The sequence below is a fragment of the Rhipicephalus microplus genome, chromosome 7 (assembly GCF_043290135.1).
Source record: "Rhipicephalus microplus isolate Deutch F79 chromosome 7, USDA_Rmic, whole genome shotgun sequence".
NCBI lineage: Eukaryota > Metazoa > Arthropoda > Arachnida > Ixodida > Ixodidae > Rhipicephalus > Rhipicephalus microplus.
In genome coordinates this window covers 106,405,511-106,421,968 of record NC_134706.1, presented here as the reverse complement: position 1 = coordinate 106,421,968, position 16,458 = coordinate 106,405,511, and positions in this window count along the sequence as shown.

The following is a 16,458-nucleotide window of genomic DNA, read 5'->3' as shown; positions in this document are numbered from 1 at the left end:
GTGTAATCACGATGAAAGCTGGGCAAATGCATACAGAAATGAATTCCGGTATGAAGATTTTGGATTATGTGCACTGTAACCCTAGAATAAAGATACTGTGATACATTTGTTTTTAATGCAATAGGATCTTTCGAATATACTTAAGCTAAAACAAGAAAACGTATTTCGGAATAAATTTGTTGCAATAGACGTACAGTAGCGAGAGGGTTCTTAGTTTTAGATCTTTTTCTTTTTGTTTCTAGAGTGGTGATTCTGGCAAAGACGTTCAATAATCGCTGATTGATATTATGTAAGCTTATTTTAGCACCCTGAAACTTGCAAGTCAAACATATCAGTTTACTGACTTGCTAAAAACAGTGAGTGAAGAGAAAGTATATAGTTATTTTGGACATAATATCTGTATTGTTGAGATGGTTGTTTCGTTGATTGCTGTTTAAAGCATTTATGAAACAGGCTGTGAGTTAGACAACAATGGTTGGGCTTCAGCAGGACACTCGAGAAATGAATCGCCACCCGCCAAATTCAACGCTGTTACAACTGCCTTGAGAGACTGCGACTTTCGTGGGCAGCGCATGATAACACTGCCTCGATGATGCTTCCGTCACGACGCGCGACGTTTCACTACGCGGGTCAACTAGCGCGTCTAATTAACCTATCCATGATTCGTCGCAAGCCCTGTGGGAGTCGAAGGGTGCCATCATCTGTAGGGGCTTGTGACAAGTCACAGCGAATCTCTCACGCATGGAGAGCAAATGCAAATAATTGCAGCACATCTCGCGCTCTCTCACTCTTGAAGAAGCTGATCAGTTGGGCTTGGAAACCGGCTTCGAAATGTCGGGTATCGTTTCCCAAAATAAACCTCTGGGTGGAGATTTCTCAATGCTCCACCTAATTGCCAAACCTTTTTAATGAAGTTCGACTTAGTTTACTCGTATGGACAGGGCAAAAAGCCACTTACACATGGAAAATATTGAGTGGGATTCAGCTCATTCATCTACGTGTTTTGTCTAGACTGTCTATTAGCCGGGACTACGTGTCTCCTAGAACGCATCTGATCAACTGGTGCGTCATTTTTATTTTCATTGACATCGCGTGCCCACAAAAATTAGCTGGTAAAGCTCGTGCGTGTAATAGCTAGACCACACATTTAGGAATTTGTGACCAGAATTGTTAATTTCAGTCTAACATTTGAATCATATTTCCGGCTGACAAATTGAGAAATATTGGGAAATTGTTTTCATTTTTATGTCTGTTAAGCACAGAACTGTTGGAATTGCACCCGTGTGGTCCGTCGACACAAAACACTAAAAAATACTTCTAGAAGACAAGTGTGACCCTAAGTTTTTAATACTTGATAAAGTATTTCTTTACAACTCACAGGTTTGTGGAAGTGAAAATGAAGCTAAGGAATTCGCCTGCACGTTAGACATTATTGAGTTCACCATGAATTAATATGATTATGCATGAATGAAAATAGCGGGAGAGTTTGACAAAGATCTGTACAGCAGTCGGCACAAACATGACCTAATATGGGAACTAGCATTATCCCAGATATCATCCCACCAGTAAAGATAGAAGAATTCAGAAAAGACTTGGAAGGAATACCAAGAGGTGAAGCTGCTGGTGAGGACCAGCTAACATCCGATCTGCTGAAAGTCGGAGGACAGATTGTGCTACCCTGTTTACGAAGTGTCTCCTGACGGGAAGTGTACCAGAATATTGGAAGAATGCTATCATATTAGTGCATAAAAAGCAGCTGACAAGGACTGAAGGAATAAAAGGCTGATCAGCCTGCTCTCCGTCGTGTACAAGCTATTTATAAAGGTAATCGCTAACGAAATTAAGACAACATTAGAGGTAAATAAACAAAAGAAACAAGCACAATTTGAAACAGGCTATTCAACAATCTACCACATTCATACTATAAATCACGTAATATAAAGATGCTCAGAATACAACCAATTACTAAACATCACCTTAATAAATGACGAGAAGGTGTTTGATTCAGTAGAAATATCAAGAGTCGCGTGGACGCTGCTAAATCAGAGCGTTGACAAAGTATACATGAACAACCTGGAAGAAATCTACTGGGGAGCAACTGCCACCATAGTGCTCCATAAAGCAACAAAATACCAATCAATAAGGTTGTAAGGCAGAGGATACAATCTTGCCAATGCCATTTACCACGTGCTCACAGGAAGTTTTCAGAGGCCTAGAGTGCGAAGAGTTAGGAATAAGAGTGAATGAGAGTACCCTAATTACCTGCGCTTTTCCGATGATATTGCATTGCTGATTAACTCAGGAGAGAATTGCAACTCATGATTACGGAGTTAGACAAGGAGAACTTAAAGGTAGGTCTTAAAATTAATCTGCAGAAAACGAAAGTAATGTACAAAAACTTTGGAAGAGAACAGCGCTTCTAGATAGGTCACTGTGCACTTGAAGTTGTAAAAGACTACGTAGACTTAGGCCAAGTAATAACCGCGCAGTGGAACCACGATGGTGAAGTAACTAGAAGAATAAGAATGGGGTGGAGCCCATTTGGCAGGCGCTCTCAAATGATGTGTGGTAGATTGCCACTATCCCTCAGTAGGAAGGTATATAACAGCTGCATCTTGCCGGTACTTAGCTGTGGAGCAGAAACACGGAGACTTACAAAGGGGGTTCACATTAAATTTAAAACGACGCAGCGAGCGATAAAAAGTAAAATGATTGGTGTAACCTTAAAAGACAAGAAGACAGCAGAGCGGATCAGGGAACAAACCGGGGTTAAGGATATCATGGTTGAAATCAAAAAGAGGAAACGGACATTGACCTGGCATGTAGCGCCTAGGCAGGATAACCGCTGGCCGTTAAGCGTAACTGACTGGACTCCCAGACAAGGCAAGCGGGTTAGGGGGAGACAGAAAGATATGTGGGCAGATGAGATTAGGAAGTTTGTGGGTACAAGGTGGCAGCAGCAAACACATGACCGAATTGACTGACGGAACATGGGAGAGGCCTTTGTCCTGCAGTGGACGTAGTTAGGCAAATGATTATGATGATCAATTTGGTTCCACATTACCAAAAAATTCATAATAATTAGAGCTCTTAAACTAGCTTTAGTGGCAACATTTAATAACATGGCTACTAGAATTCCAGAAAGAGTGAAATCAGCAGCCTGTTCTTTGAGCTGCTTTCCGTGAACATCAATTGGGTGTTTTCTCGATGAAACGACAACAGTTGAATTCAACGAAACAATGTTCCTGCAGTACTCCTCATCATGTCAAAACATATATAATAGTCACCTGGCCGGGCACGACAGCGGTGCTAAGGTAATCCTGAAGATGGTTTCGAAAGAGCTTGCCCCTTCTGACAACAATGTTAATTTACCGACAGCGTCATATAGGAAGCATTCTGCTTACCTTGTTTTATTATGGTTTTTATTTTTGTTGCAGGCCACGGCTGCTTTTGCTTCGATGTTTTCTGCAGAGAGAATAGTTTCGGCGAAGCGCTCGCGACACTTCCACTGCCCTGTTGTCCGTGAATGTTGTCTGCAACCTGGAGCTATTTTGTTATCGCCTGTCAACACGTTTTGCTTCTGAGAAATGAAGGCAAAATGTACTTCGATTGCAGGGATCTGGCGACCAAGCTAGATTCCCACAAACAGAGCTGAGATGTGCTCTGTCTGGTTGATCACAGGCCAGTAGAGCTCAACTTATAATCTAATACAACAGGGGCGATGCCAAGACGTCGATTCTACTCCCCCATCGATAAGAAACATGCAGGAGGCCGTTGTTCTCCACGCGCTTCTGATAAGTGGGCTGATGCATTAAGTGAATAACACAACGTGAAACCTGTCTGACGCTGAAAATCCACCATGGTTGTGTTTCTTTCAACTGCACCCTTAGTAGTAATGTACAGTGTATGAAACAACGCGTGGAGCACTGAAGTAGCCATGGTTAACCTAATATGAATCACCGCATAGTATACATCACAGTTCGCTTGTTTTATGGCGGTTGCATTTGTTTCTGATGACGTCTACGAGTGAGTTTTGCATCGATGGGGCAAATCACTCATCAACTGCCTTGTTGCCACCGATCGATATTGTTGACTGTAGGCATTTTTTTAGGTGTAAGCACGGACAACAGATGCGGTACGATAACGTGAAAGGTTGATTCATCAATAGTGTGCCGTTAGAAAACCATAGTAGTTTGTGCGACTCAGTCTAACCTAACCACATCACATAGTGACTACGCTCTGTATTATCTGAGCAATACGGAGCAAGTTAGATAACTAGCTGTTTCCAACGGCGCTCCAGTGCCCAGAGACACACGGGTGCTGTAAAAAACGTTTTCCATTCACGTTGTGTGCCTTGACGCGTAGACAATTCTATGCAAGTGGCTGTGAGAGCCGATGACTTTTTAGCTCCAGTAGAAAGCTGTGTTGCAAAACACTATCCAGCGAAGACGGCAACTTATCTCATTAAAGTTTAGCTTTATGCGCCGACCTTTCCAGCGATGAGTCGACCTGTACCTTGATGTGGTCACTAGGCATCGCTCTGAACACATCTTAAGGACTGCGCCAAAAATACCGTGGCAAAAAACTGAAATACACAAGTGAAGTTCCGCCGGGACCATTAAAAAGCATACCAGGAAGTTCCGCACCGGAAGTCTTCTTCAACAGGCCTTGCAGAGCACTCAAGTCTGTTTTTAAAAAGCAAAACCGTCGACACAATCTTCGGGAAAGCAAGCAAGTGGCGCTTCGTTAAGAGTCAGCACACTCAAAGCTCACAACAGGATAATATACGTAAAGTTACGTTGACAGGTAGCTTGTAATGGGATGAAAGCAACGCTTCAAAAGGCGCCTGTTCAATTCAGTGCGGGTTCTTTGGCCAGCTCGGCTATGCGCTTGGGCTTCTTGCTTCAATAGTAGAATCTAATCCCGCCACCCACAGCCTACCCTAAAAAAAAGAAAACTTCGGGAGAGAAGGCCTACTTGAGGACAGAGGCGACTGACTTACATGTCATCCGGCGACAGGTGCACTGTAATAAGGCATGAAAGAATGAAAACATACCAGGACTCGTTTGGAGTAAGAGTCCAAAAGAAGAAAATGTTTTTTTTTTATCTCAGCGTACACATAACTGGACAAAACATAGCAGGGAAGTGATACCACGCTAATCACTGCATTGCCCAAAAAATAGATTTGAAGTTTTGTAATTGCTTCAGCATTACACATTTATATCTATGTCTGTCAACTGCTTCGAACGAATAACGGCAAGGAAGCACAGAACAATGGCGTTCCCATCAACTCGTTTGTATACGCGAATGCCTACACTTTGAGGTGCGAAGCTCGTTATGGTGTGGCTTCTGCGTCACCCGTTGTCGTAGTGCATAACCTGTTGCACATACCCGCATACCAGTGGCACATTCCCGCCCTCGGGCACATATCCGCATGTCCACATGTTACGAAAAATCACAGCATATTCACGGGCTGAATGATGATGAATGGCAAAGCTCCGGAGAAAATCATCGGTAAACATTGAATCTTCTGTGTAATTCATCCAGTCGATCATCATTTAAAGACGTGAGAAACGCTCTGTGTGTGTATGCCGTTCAGCTTGGGCCTTCCGCTTTTGTATGCCAAGATCTTGGCGGTGGCGCAAACAGCTTCACGACGCGCTTCAGCCTCGCGGCCTCGCACATCGGGATTCTCTCTGCAAGCGCGCGCTGCCACCGCCTAGCGCGCTCGCTGCTCTGCAGCCTTGTCTATGCGGTGACTCCGGGCGCGCGCCAACAGCGAACGAATTTTATTAGAACGCTCCCCCAAGCGTTCATCGCCCAAAAATTGCCTTCCACCAATGACACGCGCCATATGTGCCATCATTCTTATTATAACATCTCGCATTTTTCACCATCAACTACAAGTAGCGCCATCTAATTTTATATTTATCAACTAAAAGTACCGCAATCTAGTTTTACAACTATAAACAACAAGCATGATGATAATGATGATGATGTTGATAGGTGGCTGTTCCCTTTGAATTGGGTGGTCATAGATAGCGTGACCTAGCCGGTAAAAAAAGGGGGAAAAAAGGCGACAGAAAGAAATTCTCAAAAGAGACAGCAGTGTACACACTTCTCACATAAGTCTTTTAGCACTATAGAAGTGCCGTGTCTGTCCTGTCAGTCCCTAGAACACCGTAGCCTTCCACCACATTTGTAGACGAGCTTTTGTTGTCGCTATGGCAGTGGCGTCGTTAGCACCGTGGTCTTCTGCTGCGAATCCGAGTGCTTGTGGCAGAGTGGTGGTCTCTGCTGACCATGGAGAAGGACGAGCACAATCCAGAATCAGGTGTTCAGCGGTCTCGTTCGTTTCGGCGCAGCAGCGACAGATACCAGCTTGATCCTGTGTGTTCTGATCGAAACGACGACGGCACGTGAGCGTACGCAACGCTTTGGCACGTGCCTCAAACAGCAGAGCACTGCCTACGCTGGCAACTACAAGTACCACCGTCTAGTTTGGATTTATCAACTACAAGCATCATCAACTACAAGTACCACCATCTAGTGAACACTGCAAACACTAAAGCAGAGGTGACTACGTACTACTACTGCTACTACTACTACTACTACTACATGCATACACTGGAGGATGTACAGACCCACGCCTTGAAGTGCTTCACCCCTAAAACGTAGCACGGCATCGTTATCGGGCTCTTGGTGTTAACAAAGCGCTGGCAGCAGAAAATGGTACATACTCTCCTTTAGTCCTTGGATTGTGCGCTAGATGGCGGAATTTTATATGATGAATATATGATAAAAAGAAGCGAGATGGCGGTACTTGAAGTGGGCACTAGATGGACAGGCGAACGTACAGACGGACAGAGAGACAAGCAGATGAACAGACTGGCAGATAGAGAGACGCACGAACAGACGCATGAACGGACAAACAGACGCACGGGCGCACGTGTGGATGCACTGACGCACGGACGCACGGAAGAACGGACGCGTGGCCGGATGCATGGACGCACGAACGGGCGCACGTGCGGACGGATGGACGCATGGGCGGATTGACGGACGTTAAGCCCCACTCATCCCCATTCATTTCCTGGACATGCTGTGATTTTTTTAAAGGAATGTGTTTTATGTAGTGGTCCACAATGGCTCCACTGACGTGGTTTTGTGATGATAAGACGTAAATAAGCAATAGTACAGATGACAAAGCAAAACTCACTTAACACTTCACTGCTGGCAGTCGATTCTACATCTGATCGCTCCTCAACGCGCGTATCAAAATGACTATAGGCCATGAAGAACACGTTCTTCGGCATAATAACAGCAAGCTGTATATACGGACCACTTTTCCGCGGGTGGCATTGAAAGGCCAATGGCCTAACTTTCTTAAATGCGAAGCATTTCTTAGTAAACTTCAGTGGCTACAAGCATATCTATCTATCAATCTATCTATCTATCTATCTATCTATCTATCTATCTATATATCTATCTATCTATCTATCTATCTAGCCACCTACAAACTTAGCTCTCCTGGCCATTTCGGTAATGGTATCGATACCAAATTTAGTGGCCATAACATGATTGTATGACAACTACAAATGACTGGTCATAACATGATTATCGTGATATGTATGTCATGAATATCATGATTTACTTTTCATGGTATTGCTGCACTGCGGTGGTTTTGTTCACGTGACATGTTGCCAAACTGGTATGGTATGACATATTGCATGGTGAACACAAGAAACAAACCCTAACATGAAAAGCATGCCATGCGTGTCATTTACCAACCTGACATGCTTATGATGCGCTCTCAGCCATTTCGCTAGCATCACATATACCAAATTTGGTATTACGGGACGTGAATGCATGGCGTAGGTAAATGAGACGTCCGACCACGATAATCAGGACATGCGCGTCATGTAAAACATAACTTCTTGCTACGCTCACAGCGCACTTGAGACCATTTTGCTAGCTGCACACATACCAAATTTAGTAGCAGGTGACGTGAAAAGACGGGGAACGTAAATTAAACGTTCAAACATACTAATCATGACAAGGAAGTCATGCACGGCATATTATACGTCCGCGTCATAACTTCGCGCTGATTTCCGAGTGACCTATCAACATTTCTCATTCGTGCTTTGCTTATAATCGATGACCACTTTACGTCATCATCATCATCATCATTAGCCTGACTATGTCCACTGCAGGACAAAAGCCTCTCGCATGTTCCGCCAGTTAACCCGGTCCTGTGCTTGCTGCTGCCAATTTAAACCCGCAAACTTCTTAATCTGATTTGCCCAACTATTCTTCTGTCTCCCCCTAACCCGATTGCTTTTTCTGGAAATCCAGTCAGTTACCCTTAATAACCAGAGGTTATCCTGGTCTACGCGCTACATGCCCGGCCCATGTCCATTTCACCCTCTTTATTTCAACTATGATAACCTTAACCCCCGTTTGTCTCCTAATCTATCTGCTCTTTTCTTATCTCTTTAGGTTACACCTACCATTTTTCTTTCCATTGCTCGCTGCGTCTTCCTCAATTTAAGCTGAACCCTCTTTGTAAGTCTCCAGGTTTCTGCTGCGTAGCTAATTACCGCCAAAATACAGCTGATATATACCTTCCTCCTGAGGGATAGTGGCAATCTACCTGTCATAACTTGAGAGTGCTTGCCGAATGTGCTCCACCCCATTCTTATTCTTCTAGTTACTTCAATCTCGTGGTTCGGCTCTGCGGTCATTACCTGCCCTAAGTAGACGTAGCATTTTACAACTTGAAGTGCACTGTTACCTATCTCGAAGCGCTGCTCATTCCCAAGGGTGTTGTACATGACTTTTGTTTTCTGTAGATTAATTTTAATACCCACCTTTCTGCTCTCCTTGTCTAACTCCGTAATCATGAGTTACGATTCGTCCCGTGAGTTACTCAGCAATGCAATGTCTTCGGCAAAGAGCAGGTTACTAAGCTACTTTCCATTAACTCTTATCTCTAAATGTTCCCACTCTAGGCTTCTGAAAACCTGTAAGCACGCGGTAAATAGCATTGGGGAGAATGTCTCCCGCGGCCTTTTGCCCTTCTTGATTGGTATTATGTTGCTTTCTTTATGAAGCACTATTGAGGCAGTTGATCCCTTGAAGATTTCTTCCAGAATGTTTATATATACTTCATCTACGCCCTAATTCCGCAGTGTCTTCATGACGGCTGATATTTCTACTGAATCAAACGCCTTCTCGTAATCTATAAAGGCTATGTATAGTGGTTGGTTATACTCTGAGCATTTCTCTATTACCTGATTGATAGTATGAATGTGGTCAATTGTTTAGTAGCCTGTTCGAAATCCTGCTTGTTCCTTTGGTTGATTGAATTCTAATGTTTTCTTTACTCTGTTAGCAATTACCTTTGTAAATAGTTTGTATACTACAGAGAGCAAGCTGATCGGCCTGTAATTCTTCTAGTCCTTGTCATCTCCTTTCTTATGTATTAAGATGATGTTAGCGTTCTTCCAGGACTCTGGTACCCTTCCCGTCAGGAGACACCTCGTAAACAGGGTGGCTAGTTTTTCTAACACAATCTGTTCTCAATCTTTCAGCAGATCTGATGTTACCTGATCCTCACCAGCAGCTTTGCCTCTTTGCATGCTCTCCAAAGCTTTTCTGACTTCTATCATTACTGGTGGAGTGTCATCTGGGTTACTGCTAGTTCTTATAGTATTAGCGTCGTGGCTGTCTTGGCTACTTTACAGATCTCTGTACAACTCCTCCGCTATATTAACTATCCTATCCATTTGAGAGTTATTTATCCTTATTTGTCCCTTAGTGCATACATCCGATTTTCGCCTATCCCAAGTTTCCTTTTCATGCCCCGCCGCGGTGGTATAGTGGTTATGGTACTCGGCTGCTGACCCGCAGGTCACGGGATCAAATCCCGGCTGCGGCGGCTGCATTTCTGGTGGAGGCGGAAATGTTGTAGGCCCGTGTGCTCAGATTTGGGTGCACGTTAAAGAACCCCAAGTGGTCGAAATTTCCGGAGCCCTCCACTATGGCGTCTCTCATAAATATATGGTGGTTTTTGGACGTTAAGCCCCACATATCAATCAAGTTTCTTTTTCACTGATTTGACGCTTCCTCCGTTCTTCAAAGCATGTTCAATTCTCTCCATGTTATACCTTGTTACATCGCATACCTTACGCCTATCAATCAACTTCGAAAGCTCTGCCAGTTCTATTTTGTCGGTTGTACTTGAGACTTTCATGATTTGACGCTTCTTATTTCGATTCTTCGATTCCTGGGAAAGCTGGCCAGTGTCCTGTCTAACTACCCTGCCTCCAACTTCCACTGCACACTCTGTAATGATACTCCTCAGATAATCATTCATTGCTTCTGCGCTAAGGTTTGTTTCCTCACTAAAAGCCGAGTACCTGTTCTGCAGCAACACTCTGTATTCCTGTACTTTCCCTCTCAGTGCTAGCTCATTGATTGGCTTCTTGCGTATCAGTTTCTGTCGTTCCTTCTTCAAGCCTAGGTGGATTCGAGACCGCACCATTCTATGGTCACTGTATCGTACCTTGCCAACCACTTTAACATCCTGCACGATTCCTGGATGTGCACTCAATATAAAGTCTATTTCGTTTTTATTTTTGCCATTAGGGCTCCTCCATATCCACTTGCGGTTTTTTCGTTTTCGGTAGAAGGTATTCAAAATCTGTAAATTATTGCGTTCTGCGAATTCTACTAGTAGCTCTCCTCTGGCGTTTCTAGTACCAATGCCATAATCTTCCACTGCCTGGTCTCCAGCCTGCTTCTTCCGTACTTTTGCATTAAAGTCGCTCATCACTATAATATACTGTGTTTTTAGCTTACTCATTGCCAATTCTACGTCTTCATAGAAGCTTTCATCTGAAGCGTCGTCATGGGTGGATGTAGGCGCGTAAGCCTGTACACCCTTCATCTTGTGTCTTTTATTCAGTTTAATTACGATACCTACCACACTTTTATTATTTCTATAGTATTCCTCTATGTCGCCAGCTATGTTTCTGTGAATTAGGAACCCTACTCCCAGTTTTCTTCTATCTGCGAAGCCCCGATAGCAAAGGACGTGCCCATTCTGTCGCACAGTATAGGCCTCATCTGTCCTCCTAATCTCACTGAGCCCTAATATATTCCATTTAACACCCTCTAGCTCCTCGAATAGTACAGCAAGACTTCCCTCACTAGATAAGGTTCTAGCGTTAAACGTTGCCAAGTTCAGGTTTCAATGGCGGCCTGTCCCGATCCAGAGATTCTTAGCACCCTTTGCTGTGTTGCAGATCTGACCACCGCTGTGGTGAGGTGCTTCGCAGCTGCTGGGGACTGAGGGCAGTGAGTTATTTGACACATGCATGTGGGAGGTAGTGGAGGGATACTGCACCAGGGTGGCCGATCCTTCTCTGGTGAGGGAGTGCATTGCCGGCAGTGGTTACCGGTGAGACCGCACCCCAGGCCTCTTAAAGCAGTTCCATCACCACGTGGATTTTTTTTATCCGGTTGGGAACTGCGTGGCACCGGGATTTGAACCACGAACCTTTTGCATGCGAGGTGGATGCTCTAACTGCTACGCCATGGTCGCATTATATACAATATATAGGATACAATAAGAATGTTTGTGCATGATGTTCACAGAACAGTATGTAAATATTGGCAACAAACTCACTGAGATTGCAATCTTGTCCTGCGAGGAATACATTTTCTTCTTGCTCAGATGTGACCCTATGGCACCACCTGCACGTTTTAATATGAGGACTGACAGAAGTTACTTCTTTTTTCATATCTGTGACTTATAATGTTAGCTATGATGTGATCAATATCTTTGAACTGGGGACGCGTTGGAGGTGGAGGCGTTTGCTGTTTAACCACTGCCAGTCATTTTTAAACACTAATACTTACATCCAGCAGTCAAGAAAGCCCAGGAAAATATAAAGAAGATCTTATTTATAGAAACTATGATGCAAACATAAAGAATGCAAGGTGGATGAAAAAACAACTTGCTGGTGCCAGAGACCGAACCTGCGAGCTTTGCCAGTGGCAAGTTGTAAATGTGAAGAAAGTAAAGTGAATGAAAAGAGAAATGGCCACCGGCAAAGGTTGCAGGCTCGGTCCCTTGCAGCGGCAAGCCATCTTTTTCTCCACCCTACATTCCCCGCAACTACATCACAGTCACTAAATATACCACCCCCTACATTTTTTAAGCTTTCCAGAGTGCTACACTTAATTAATACATTGTGTTTAACAAAAAACTGAGTCACTATAATTTTCTTTATTGCCAGTCATTTTGTCATTTTCCTGTGAGGCTGTCTTGTTTAGCATACTACTATAGAGTAAAAATGAACAGTAATCAAGCAACTGTGGAGGAATAAAAATTACAGCAGCTTCACAATAGTGGTGCCAAGCTTTATACAGTAATGTGAAGCTGGGTGGTTTTTTTAACTTTATTTTTATCTTTTTTTCATATCTTTCTTGGTTTTTATTCTATGAGATTTTCCTGCCCTTTTCATGACTGTTTACAGCCAAATCCCGCTATACATGATTTCGCTACAACGAACGATTTTCAATTCCAAAATTTAAAAACAATGTTGTATCACCAACGCACCCAATCAACCATATTAACTGTCAGAGCAGCTGCGAAACTGCCCCCGAGCACAGCGTGTCGGGATATCCGACCCGCTGTGCTTGGAAGTAGCGCTGCTGTGCCAGTAGTCACGTGATCATAGAAGATGGCGGTGAGCTTTGGCCTTGGCGGATCCTCGCTACGTTGCTTTAAGCCCCTCGGTATGTCGACGGCGCCTACCACGATTGACAAAGAATGGAATAGGTCCAGATGGTACTACGTCTGCTGTGCGTTGTCTCATGGCCGTTTCCCACGCTTCTGCCTCTTGGTAGCTTGTTTTCGTGTCAACGGCGTCTTGAGACTTCGGCGTGGGCACTACTCAGCTTTTCGTAGTAACCACGGAGGCACTTTCCGGGATCGACGTTAATGGCGGCTAGGCTGCTCTTGAGCCTTTCCGCGTGGGCTATCAACGCCCCAGCGTCGTGGACAGCGAGAAACGGATGCTCGTACCACAAATTGAGGCATACTAGCCTGTGTTCCACCACCAAGTTTCCATCATTCGTCGTGAGGTTGGACCAGCACACGGAAGATGGGGCTTCAGTAAAGGCGTACGCGCGCTCGGACCCTTCGTACTTCATGCCATCCGTGATTGTCTTGAGAAAACCAAAACACCTGTCCTTTGTCACGATCACGTTGAGGCCATAGAGCGTCCACGGCTTAAGCACGTCAAGCGACGCGAGCCACGCGTACAAGTCGGCGACGCGAAAAAGCCGGCCCGTGAACTCGGGAATGCGACGGAGCCGGTCTCCGATGCTAGCGACTGCGCCAAGTTGAGTCTGCGTTGTTCTTGAATCGCACGAGAACTTGCGGCAGACTGGCAGTAGTTGCTCGTACGGAACGTTCTTGAAGTGGCCGCAAACCGCGTCGATATCTTTTTTGGTCATCGCTGCAGATTCTACGGGCCTCGAGTGGCTGCCTCCAATCCTATTACTCGACAAGGGTGGGGAGGTGCTCTCCTGGAATTGAAAATCTGGACTCAAAAAGGTCTCGTAACAACAAATACGTTTCCTGGATATTTCCGCTTTAACGAAGTTTTCGCGAGTTACTACCCCATGAGAAAATGGAACTTGTGTCGGAGTGCTGCAAAATTCCAATACCAACTTGGCCATTTCTTAATGACCCCTGACATCCAGCGCACACGGCCGTATCGCAACAACCTAGTTTTCATCGCTATGCGCTTTCTGCCACTACACGCACATCCCACTCAATTTATTGCAATTGAGATGCTCGGTTACAGTGCGCCCATTCGCCATGATGCTGCCGACGGATTTGATGCACTTGCGGGCCGCGGCAGAATCGCAGTCTTCAAGAACCCCCGCCAAATATTTTTGATGTCGCGCTCATAACAAAACTACCGCTCATGGTCACTAGCCCTGGGAACGAGAGTGACAACCACGTGTCATGAAGGTGCACACGCGAGCGGCGCGCACCTAGTCCCAGCATAACTGCATTCTGCCGCAACCGCTGGGAACCCAATTGCCGTCGGTCGACCGCGATCATGAGCGACTACGAAAGTACGCTTGCAGCCTGGTCCCCCCTGAAGTGCTCCATACTTTAAAGGGAGCTTACCTAAGGTTGTGATTACTACATACCTAGACTATACAGTGGTAATACGTCTAATTATAAGAGTGATACGGCTGACTAAAGCCCTTAAAAATCTATGTGTACTCACTTTACGAGGCATATACCATTTTTGTTCCAATTCATTCTTGTTCTCTCTCATTATCAAACGGTACAAGTTGCCAGGCTTTCGATCACACCAGCGGGGAGAAAGATTTTGATTGACACTGGAGTCAACCCCCTGACGCTCGAAGTGCGAAATACGCCACTCGATTATTATATACGCTCTCGCATCAAAGTGTGCCCCCATCCACGAAATATGCTCCCACAGTACAACGCGGGCAGACGTGTCGTTTGTGCTTCCTCTCTTTTAGCTCAAGCTCACAAACACTCGTCTGTTTCATGCTTTGTTGATGACGCCCAGTATGGCGTTTCCGCTTGCTTTGCGGTAGTATCCGTAGATACTAAGGGTCAGATTTTATCCTCGGCGTCGGTTCGAGCCACTTCTTCTTAAAAGCAGAACAGATAGCCATTGCACTAGCACTCCTTGATCCACAAAGGACTGATATCTATATGGACTCTAAATCCGCTGCTAGGGTCTTCGCTTCTGGTTCCGTGTGCAAGAAAGTTTTGAGAACTCTCGCTCACAAGGAACTCACCCACCACACAATTATTTGGTTCCCTGCTCACCTTGGCTTGAGGGTCGGAGGCCTTCCCAATGTCAACAAGCTAGCCCACTCCAAGGCACGAGGCTTCACTTACTGCGCCGGTACTTGTGCTCCTCAGACAGAGGAGTCAGCCCGCAGCCTTCATTTTAAGTACATTTTGACTACCTTCAACGAGATCACAAAGCATTATCAATTAGGCCGTAGGTCTTTTCCAGTGCCACACGTAAAGTTGTCTAGGCCACAAGCAATCTCTCTTCGCATGCTTCAGACGGGAACATAACCTAGCCTCGTAACCTATAGCCATTACTCCGAAATTTCAGAACTTTGTCCGGACTGCCAGAATCGTAGTGATTTTGACCACATGCTCTGGAGGTGCCCCTCTTTACAAAGAAAAAAATGAAGAATTTTCTGAGAACTCCTTTCATTTAACGCTCACGAGTCCGGTTCTCATACAACAACTCAAGGCTGTCCAGAAGGCCCACGATGCGGCGGCGAGGGTGGACCTCCCCGTCCCAACGTGGGAGCGGCCCGCGATCCTACCCTATAAAACGGGGTGGAATCCTTCAGGACCCCAATAAAAGTTTTTCATATCACCATCAAGATGGCGTGAATGGCTCGTATGGCGCGATTTGAAGATTGTCGGCCTCCGCGTTGCGCTACGTGCTCACCTATGAATATGTAAATAAATAAATAAACAATATATATATATATATAAATATATATATATATATAAGGAAAAAAAGTGTATACCTAAGGGCTTGTTTTTCCGTGTTTCTAACACAATATTAATGAGATCTAACAGACAGTAATGCCAAGGAATGTACAGGGGAAGTTATTAGAACCAATAGAATGTAAATAAGAAGAAAGAAAAGTGGATGGAAAAATAACCAGCCGTGAGCATATATATATATATATAGTGGGAGTATTAATTCAATGGGCCAGTTAGTCTTCGTGAAGGTATGGGATATGGCACAACGGGAGCGTTGTCAACAAGGATAAATATATTTATTTCCAACACTTTCGGGAGGGGACCTCCCTTCATCAGGGGATGAGTTATATATATATATATATATATATATATATATATATATATATATATATATATATATATATATATATATATATATATATATATATATATATATATATACATACATACATATATATATATATATATATATATATATATATATATATATATATATATATATATATATGACTTCTAAAAGAATTTCTGTGAGTCCGGTGCAAATATAATTAGGAATAAAAGAGCACACTAACGAAAATTTCATAATTGTTTACGTTTCGGCCGTGACACGGCCTTCATCCTGACGAAGGCCGTGCCACGGCCGAAACGTAGAGTAAACAAATATCAAATTTTCGTGAGTGTGCTCCTTCATTTCTTATATATATATGTATATATATATATATATATATATATATATATATATATATATATATATATATATATATATATATATATATATATCGCGTTTGTAGCACTTTGTATATACCTCGTGCTTGTAACGCATTTTACCCAGAGCACGGTGCTCAATGCGCTCACCGCAGCAGCCACGTTTTGCTAAA